The sequence below is a fragment of the Berghia stephanieae genome, unplaced genomic scaffold, assembly GCF_034508935.2.
Source record: "Berghia stephanieae isolate SIO BIC M18660-M18661 unplaced genomic scaffold, UCSD_Bste_1.3 scaffold526, whole genome shotgun sequence".
NCBI classification, from domain to species: Eukaryota; Metazoa; Mollusca; class Gastropoda; order Nudibranchia; family Aeolidiidae; genus Berghia; species Berghia stephanieae.
Window position 1 is genome coordinate 7501 of NW_027626689.1, and position 10000 is coordinate 17500.

A 10000-nucleotide genomic window follows, 5' to 3' on the forward strand; every position below is an offset into this window, starting at 1 on the left:
CTTGGCTAAGAAACTCATAACATTGCCATCCGGAAGTATAACGAACCAACACACAAAACTATGTGCAATCTTAAACGTTTATATTCTTTTTAATACAATTTAGTGAGAACCACTCACAAACGCGGATGGTAAAATACAATAGCAAAGGCTTGAGTGACGTCATCTTTGATCTATCTATACCCGGTTTTGTTTTTATCGATAGTATGCGCTTGGCTAAGAAGCTCACAACATTGCCATCTGTATGAAGCACGAACATACAAAACTATGTGTAATCTTGAACGTTTATAGTATGGTTAATACTGTTCAGTTAGTACTACTCATAAACGCGGATGGCAAAAAGCAATAACAAAAACCAGAGGGGCGTCAACTCAATACTATCTATATTGGACATTGTCTACTGATACTATTTACTTGTGATCAAAAGAAAGTATACACTTGTTTTATCTACAGATGTAGTATGAAATATTGTTCTGGTTTATTAAAAACCTATATGTAATCATAGTAATATCATTTATCTTTCATTTTGTTAGAATTTATAACGTTTATGGTTGATCTTGTAGGCAACATAGACTTTTTAAAACATTATCTTCAACAAGGGAAGTAACAAGTCAAAACGTACACTATAATTTTGACAAACAATGACATTTTAATAAAATTACTTGTGTTCAATTCATTTGAAGTGAAGGTGAATCTAATTCAATCAGTAACGAGTATGTCACCCGTTCGCTCCAATCACAGCATTGAATCTCCTACGCATGGAATTGGTCAATCTGGCCAGCTGGTATTGAGGGTTGTTATCCCAAGCTGTTCTTATGGCGTGTAACAGTTGTTGTCATTTTTCGGGTCTAATGAACGAAATTGGGGGCCGATTATGTTCCACATATGTTCTATCAGATTTAGATCGGGGGATATTGCAGGCCACAGGCTGATAACGTTCACATTATTTACTGCTATAAAATCCCTTATTACAATAGTGCGGTGGGATGGTGCATTGTCGTGTTGAAGTTAAAATTTAGGATGTTCATGAAAAAATGGAATAACATAGGGTTGTAAAACTTGCTGGATGTACCTTGCACCGGTTAGGGATACATTTACATTGACTAGAGGTGTCCTATACTCTCTGCTTATTCCACCCAACATCATGACTTGTCCATATCCTCTGTTTGGGGATTCCAAGACACAAGAATCGTAAAATCTTCGGTAACAACATAATCTACTGTCATTTCTTCCAATCACAAAGCGTGATTCATCTGAGAAGAGAACAAATGACCACGCATGCGTTGTCCGGCGCAGATGAGTACGGCCCCCACTGAAGATGGGCCAGATAGAAGAGAATAAATGACCACGCATAGGTTGTCAGCGCAGATGAGCACGGGCCCACTGAAGACGGGCCAACCGCTGATGTGCTCTAAGAAGTTGTCGCATCAACCGACGTTTGCGATAATGTCATGCTCTCCAAGTCTGTGTCGAACAGTGTAGACTAATTCGTGCACCTGGGAACTCTAGCGCAGTTTCAGTCGCCGTCCTAAAACAATCCCGTAGATGCGTATAAAACGGTCCTCACCTTGTGTTGTTACTCGTGGCCTGCCAGTTCGATTTCGGTCCCTCACCGTTTGTGTTATTTCAAATCGATCCACTAGGGTATATACAGTTCTCCTTGTGATATTAAACATTCTTACCACATTGGTCACAGACTGTCCAGCTTGAAGATGACCATCGGCACGTGCACGTTGTTCTAAACTAAGTCGTGGCATCGCGTAGATGGTATTTTGTATTGTGTTTTCCTGTCTTGAAAATAGTTCAAGAAGACACGGATGACAAAGAAAGTAATCTACACACTTCCTGTCCACTGTAAGGGGCTAAAGGGTTTTTTAGCACGTGCGCGACGTGGTGAGCGAATTTCAGGTCAAAAATGAAAACATCGACTATCCGTACACAGAAAGGCTAATGGTAAACAACTCAGTGGAAAATCATTAGCTTACGTCAACGGATAAAAAAGTAACGACGATTTCTAACTGTGTATAGATAGAATGCAGATGACGTCATGCAATGACCTACTTTACTTCCAAGTGGCAAAAGAACTTGGCTGGCTTGTATACATTGATGTGAAACAAGCTCTTGTCCAATTTTTCAAACGTGAAAAAATGCCAAATAACTGCATAATCATCGGATGCACTAGAAGACAGGATCGAGATGGAGTCAAAATGTTCAGGTTCCCATCCATTAGGAAGACGAAGGACCCAAAAATAATAAATTTAACCCAGCGGAGACAATACAGCGGTTATGGTTATGGCTTGCAGTTGCAGCGATCAGAAGAAAGGGATTTGGCGATGGCTCAAATCTAACTTGCAGCCACCGAGTTTGCAATTATCATTATGTTAAAGGTAAGAATTGATGGATAAATTAAAATCTTAAATATTATATATACGATATGAATTAATTTTAATTATTGTGAACAAAGCAAGTTTACTTCGCTCCAACATCATCATGTAGCCATTGTGGGCCATAGCATGTCACGGAGTTGTCGGCAACCGATCAAGGTCCTTGCCTTAATTTCTGACGTTGCAAGTTTATGATTTAGTAAATATGTATTTTTTTTTTCTTTTTCATGGAAGAGAAATCAAATCAAAAATTTCAAACTCGGTGGTCTAACAAAATCTACGGAGAGAATTTTTCCCAAATATGACAATAATAATAAAAAACAATTGTCCTTTGGGATCCCGATACTTTCATTGCAGCTATGTGGTATAGTTATCACCGTCATTTTGGAAGGATTAGGGTTCCAGACCCGTTCTGAGCAGTTGAGTCATTGGGAAAGGAACTTTATTCACATTCTCTCACCATACTCAGGCATAAATTAGGTAACTGGCTTTTAACATAGGCCTGTAAATTTGCAGGCATTTCTGGCAATTTCGCTCTGCCGGAACAAAAAATTAATTAAAATACTTTTTCATTTTGTTTAACAGCCTATTGAATTGTTAAAATTCTAAGAAAATATTCTGGGAAATGGGGATTTTTGCTCATATTATTGAAAAAGCTTCAGCTCGGGGATTTTCAGGCAAGTTTTTCAGGGGCAGATGCAGGCCTGTTAAACAGCATTGTCTCTTTCCGGAAAAAATGTAATATCGCCTAACAAGCGTCATGTCTCGACCTGCATGTAAAGTCTTGCTGTTGATAATAATAATAATGGTATAGATTTATAGTGCGCCAAACATCCCTTCATCAGGAGGGCTCTGGGCGCATAACATAGATTAACTTAATCATGAAGCCCTAACATAGTACACAAACAACGCTAATTATACGCATAATCAAAAGAAAGCCTGTCGGAGTAAAAATGACTTCAATCGACGCTTGAATTCCTCTAGTGAAGAAGTGTTGGCTATAAACCCCTTGCAAAGCGCCTTGAACAAATTTTCATTTAATTGAATTTGCACTATATAATTGTTCTACCCTTGATCTAATTTGACAAAGCTTGATGTAAATTTAACGGAAAGCTTAAGGATTGTAAAAAAATAATTAAAAACTTGAGCTTTATATTATAGCGCCATATCCACTAAATGTGCTCAAAGCGCTTTACAAGGGGTCACTGGTCAACAGCAACATTTAACATGTAGAACGGGACATGACGCCTTTTAGGGGACACTACAATTTTTCGGACAAAGAAAACGCTGTAAACGGCCAGGTATTCATTTTACACCTGAGTACGGTGAGAGAATGTGAATAAAGACCCTTTTCCAAGGACTCAACTATGCACCGAGCGCGAGGATCGAACCCATGACCTTCCGATCCAAAATCGAGTGTCATACCACTAGACTACATAGCCACACAAGGACCAGGACCAGATTGTAATAGGCAAGAAATGACGTAATATATTTCAACAATCAATTTTTTTTTGCCTTTACAGGAAGGCCAGCATCACTGCTTGATGAAACTGATCCTTATTGGGTTCCAACGTTAAAGCTTGGACATGGGGCAGAGAAAAAAACAGACCATTACTCATGTCTTAAAGATAGGAACAAACGCAATGACTGCAGGCAGCAACGGCTCTAGTTGAACAATCAACAATTGGAGAAACTAGCTCAATCATTGACCATGTAAATGTAAGTGTATTGATTGTATCTGTTTAAAACAATATTTATGTAGTCATGATATCTCTTCCTACATGTTAATGTTAATGTTTCTGTTGGCTTGGGACATCTTGTAGAGTGCTTTGGGAGGATATTGCATGCGCTATATAAAAATAAAAGCAGATCTCACTCTCAGGAAATTTAATAGGTCCAAATCAAGCAATTTTTTGGGCGTAAAAAGTGAGGTTAGCAACGTTTGTTGCTAGTGCATTACACTTTAAGGTTATTGAATTGCCAGTTGAAAGGAAGTTGAATAGAGAGTGAAAAGATTGTAGATCTATGCACATAACAATAGACAAAGGTCACAAAATTATATGACTATTAGGAATGTAATAAGACAAAGGGGAATAGAGCACATATCAAGTGACTTCATTTGCTCATAAGGTATGTAAGGAATGTCTTTCCGGTGATCCAGTAGAGAAGTCAAAGTTTGTCCAAATTGTTGGTGCAAGAACTGACATCAAGAGAAGTTTTTTTTTCAAATAACCAGACTCTAAAAAAGCTTACATGGTTGAGTTTTAATACTTTTAACTTCAGAGATAATAAATAACTGAACAAAAACCATCACTTCATTTGAATCAAAAGCTTTGTCTTTATTATGTTGATTAATTTTGTTTTATTGAATGAATGGGCGATGACAATTAATAAAAGAGGAAGATCCATTAAATTTGAGGGCAATGAAATGAATACTATTGTGAGCATGTCCTTCTATGCTATGGATGGGTTGCCTTTTAGGATAGTTCATACAAAATTAGAAAATCCTGAAGGTTTTTGTCTTTGACTATAGCGAAACAAATTTTTAAAATATAGATTCTCTTTATTCACCTCTAGGGAACATTTGTCTTTGGAGTCTATTCTAAAGGGAGACTGAAATAACCCAGCCATTGCCGCAACACAGCGCAACAAACTAGGCTAGGGCTGAGGTGACTTGCTCAAGGCAACACAACGTAGTGACAAAGTGTTCTTATGATGAGATAGATAGAATTAAATGAGTTCACCTATATTGATTTATTCCTCAATTATTAAGATCTGGGAGGAAATGTTTTATTAACCTTAAATTATGCCGCTTAAGCTAAATGAATATATTAATATAGTCTACATGCTATTTTTACAAGCCAATTGTCATTTCATTGTGGTAAAAGGCAATCTGCACAAATCAGCAGAATGACCAATCAAACGTTTTTTTTTACAGAAGCATGTATTCCCTATGTATGTACAAAATACACACGCTGGCAACAAATTAAATAAAAAAAAATTAATAAATTATATGGCATAAAAGAAAAAACAAGCATTCCCAGAAATGTAAAATAGTATGTGCTAAGTTTGTCCATTTTTATTGGTTATAGCTAGCGGTATCTACAAGAAGTTGATGGTTAGGTGCAGCGCTTGTAACACTCAATGGAATTTCCCGTGTAGAGAAAACATATGTGTGTTTTTTTGTATACTGGTGTAGGAAATACAGTTCTTATTTTTTTTCTTATTTTGGCGAAGGCCAATAATTGCCCGAACATTACAGTACAGCAGATTTTCTGAGCATACATAGTTTGATTCCACAGGTGATAGAATTACATTTAGTTTTTAAAATATTTGCGTGTTACCTGTAGAGTTTGTAAATAAATAGTTTTAGAATTTTTAGGTTTGCCAGTAATTTTATGCTCGATGGTAAATATTTAACATTTGCTGTACGGAGCAATGGTGATCCACAACTCTATTTTTTTAAAAGAATAAATTTCCAGATAAATATGCCAAACCATTTTGGAATTCATCATACGGTTCAGGCACTATTGGCATTTGAAGTTGAAATCAAAGAAAAACTTTAAAAAAAAATATTTTGACCTGTAAAATGAATGACTTGCGTATTTGAGGAAATGGGGCTTAAGTTTTCTTTGTTTTCAAACATATTAAAATATTAAAATTAAAATTCCCAGTGACACGATAGACGCAAGAGGTGGTAGGTCAATAATGTACTATTTGCTCTATATATTAACTTAATCTTGGTAATCCTTTTACAGGATTGTGAAGACAGACATTTCAGGTTCCCATCTTGATGCTGAGCAGAAAGCACTTGTCGACACACGGAGTCGACTATAACCCAATTTTTGGGAATGGCGAACCTGAAACGAAAAGAAAGCAGTCAGACTTTTTATTCATTCTTTTCCAATAATGCTTGATTTTATATACCTTTGTAATCCTTTTCATTCTTTTCATTAGACTAATACATGTGTTAAACATTTTACTTTTGCCCGAAATGTTTGTGAAAAAATTGTACTAGTTGTAGTATAACTACTAGTAGTAGTAGTATTACTTATGTTACCATTATTATATGTTCTGCAATAATATTCAAAACCTAATAATATTTTTGAATTGGCAAATAAATAGAAATCCATTGTATATTTAAACATGAAGTTGGAGCACAATAAGAAAATAAAGTACTGTAATGACTTTTTTTTAATTTGTTTTATCCGTTGCTTTTGCAATTTGATGGTGTATGCTTGACTGAGTTCTCATTTTTCTACCCTGGATGTGGGGTCATTGACCTTCCATTGTGGGCAAGGTCTTTATTGCTATCTTCACCCCCCTATGTCTGTATTCCTTTTTCCTGTAGCATTCTATCTTTGTTTTGGAATAAGATTACACGCTTTTTTCCCTGTCCTTAGATGAGAGGGTGACAAATGGATGTAAATTTATTTTGTAAATTTATAATTAACATTTTATAAACAATAGACTGGGTGGGGTCTTTGACTTCCCATGGTGGCAAGAGGTCATGCTGTGTCCTCTATCCCTTATATTGTTTTCCAAGTTTCTTTATGTCCTTGTCTTGGAATGAGATTACTTGGTTTTGTCCTTTCCCTTGCCGGAGTCATTGGCTGAGAGAGAAACAGTCAAATGAATATTGTTGGTTTTGGGAAAAAAAAATTGTCTTGTAAATCAGTTCGCGTAATTTTTTAAAATTATATATATATATATATATAATATATATATATATATATATATAATAATATATATATATATATGTGTGTGTGTGTGTGTGTGTGGTGTATAATATGGGGGGCGAAGTGACGAGTGGTTAAGGCAATGCACTGTAATCCGGATGACCCAGGTTCGAGCCCCGTTTCAGGCACTTTCGTTTTTTTTCCTTGAGCAAGATTATTGACCCCCAATTTGCTCACTTGGACAACATGGGTGATTCCTGTTGACATCAGACATCTTGTTTGATGAGTTATCTATATTCCTTTGTTGAATGCCTAGGTGACGATATCTCATGATATTGCTGCGCAAAAGGCATAACGTAACTTAATATAATATAATAAAAAAATAATACGTGAACGTTTGAGTGTATTCCTCTTAGGGGGGATCTGTGCTTGTCTCAGGATGAGACTTTTGGGTGTTAACAGACTTAGTACACTGATAGCATTCTCTTGAAATCTATATTTGTTCCTCTTTGTCTTACTTTTCATGTGTGCTTTTAATTGTAAATCTGGAAATTTTTACAATCCCATTTTATTCCTTTTTACTGGTGCTGAAATGTGTCGCAAGTGCAGTAAAACCCTTAAATCAAACATAAACACGTGAGTGTATTCCGTCTCTGGATGGAAATGTTTGGCGATCTCAAAACTTAGCACATTAATAATTTTGATCTACTTCTGCTCCGTATTTGACCCAAGCCCAATTTTCTTACTACGTATTTCGCAACAGCTTTTAATTGTGCTGAAAATGACCTAATAGTGTCGCAAGCACCGAAAGTAGTCCATCAGAACCATTAGGTCTATAGAGCCAGATTTCATCCCAGTTTCTATAGTGTGAAAATAATAACTTGTTACCCTTCGAATAGGGCGCTTTTCTATTGCCAAATTACTGCTGGGTGTACAAAAATAAAAGAAAGGGGAGGGGGTGGGGTCTTAACTTCATCTAGGATATATCTCGGTCTCTTTGATTGTGAAATGGGTGCTCTACCAACTGAGTTAACGGGACTGCCATGAGTCGCAAAACAATTTAAACGTTTATGTCCGAACACACTGACTGATCAAATGTGAGTAAAGAGGCTTTTCCAAGGACTCGACTGAGTCTCCCATAGTAGAACTTGAACCTATTAAAGAAGTTTCTTATTTCTTTTTTTTTAAGTTATTCATATTCTAGTTCAAGAAAATTCATTGTAATGAAGATAGCCATGTGTTAAAAACCTCTATATCGTATTATAAATCCTGCATGGAGTAATATAAATAAATGTAGAAATCAAAATAATAATATGTAATAACAGTAATAATAATCATAGAAGTGAGATGAAAACGGGAGGGGGGGGGGTGGGGGGGGGAGGGGGGGGGGTTACCTTAGCAGCTAGTACCACTTTCCCACAGCTAGGAGGCTTAAACCATTTTACATCCGTCTTCCATCCATTGTAGGCCTGATTATAAGTAGTCAGTCTCCTGTAAGCCTGAAAAAAAAATTGTGGCAATGGTGGTAATATTATTAATTGAAACTAGAGGATAAAAACTGTTATCACACTTAGTTAACAACAGTGAATTAAATTTGCTGTGAAATGTGGAGTACTCATCTGAAAGATTATTAGAATTATTCAGAGAGACACAATTCCATAACTCAACATCAGCCGTGGGGCTAAAAATTATATAGTTGGGGGATTGAGTAAAATATTGAATAAAAAAGTAGTCATTCATTGGAGCCGAAGTTTAACATAGTTTGAAAAGCGCGAAACGGACCATAGCAATTGCCCACCCTTTAGATAGGACTCTAGTCTATGTCAAAGTACTTTCCGCTAAATCTAACAAACTCAGCTACCCAATCACTGCTGGATTGACAAGGGGAGTGGGATTAGAAAAAAAAAATTCACTCGGAATCAAGCTCAGTCCCTTGGAATGGGGTGGGGCTTTTAAAACAGTCTTATGGGCATGATGTTTTGTTACTGTATTATATCAGTTTAGATTTGGACTCGGGACCACATTGATTTCATAGTCATTGCCTGCCCTGGTGTTTTTAATTTAAATTATTATTTATAATCTTTGGTGAATTCGGAGGAATTCATCACCTTAAAGGCAAAATAGTTGAAATTTGAATGTAACCACACAGACTCATTGATCCACTACTTTGACTTAGACTAAACTTACTAAGACTAAGACTAAGATGATCACGACTCGTGAAGCAGGTCATATCATATTAATATTTCCATGTCAGGTTCGACATATCTGTCTTCTGTGATTTTTTGAGAATAAATCTTACAATTAGCCGTGGATGGTGTAACATAGTATAGGTATAGTATAGGGAAACGATTAAATAATACAGACTTACCGTGAAATGTGGAGCCCGTGTAGACAGAAACAGGTAGTTCGATACATCAAACAATGAGACTGGCTGTAGTTCCTAAAGATTATGGCACCAGTCGTGTTCACAAATGGCATAGGGGTCTACATCATTAACGGGAAATTAAAAAAAAAAATATTTCTAGAACCAGAAAAATACGGAAGATTATCGACAGAAACTAATATTTTACTATTCTACGTCATTGTCTTCCATTGCTTTCTGCCACCCGGAAGTAAACTTCCACTCCGATCAGCTGTTTAACCGCATACTATCTAAGTGTATCCATCTATTTGTCAAATATTCCAAATAAACCAATTTGTATATCATTGTAATAATCGATTTAATAATAATAATAATATAATAATAATAATAATAATAATAATAATAATAATAATAATAAAATAATAATAATAATAATAATAATAATAATAATAATAATAATAATATTAATAATAATAATAATAATAATAATAATTATATTATATTATATTATATTATATATATTATTATTATTATTATTATTATTATTATTATTATTATTATATTATTATTATTATTAT

The 10000-nt window shown here is 35.5% G+C and overlaps 2 long non-coding RNA genes across 2 annotated transcripts; one reads left to right on the plus strand and one right to left on the minus strand.

Annotated features, from left to right (window-relative positions):
* Window positions 1-2539: 2539 nt before the first annotated feature.
* On the plus strand, window positions 2540-6356 carry LOC144961989 (uncharacterized). Its single transcript, XR_013643333.1, has 3 exons — window positions 2540-2580; window positions 3905-4100; window positions 6140-6356. It is a non-coding gene; the product is annotated as an uncharacterized LOC144961989 (long non-coding RNA).
* On the minus strand, window positions 4705-9624 carry LOC144961990 (uncharacterized). Its single transcript, XR_013643334.1, has 3 exons — window positions 9429-9624; window positions 8455-8559; window positions 4705-6241 (listed from the first exon to the last, which is right to left on the minus strand). It is a non-coding gene; the product is annotated as an uncharacterized LOC144961990 (long non-coding RNA).
* Window positions 9625-10000: the final 376 nt, after the last annotated feature.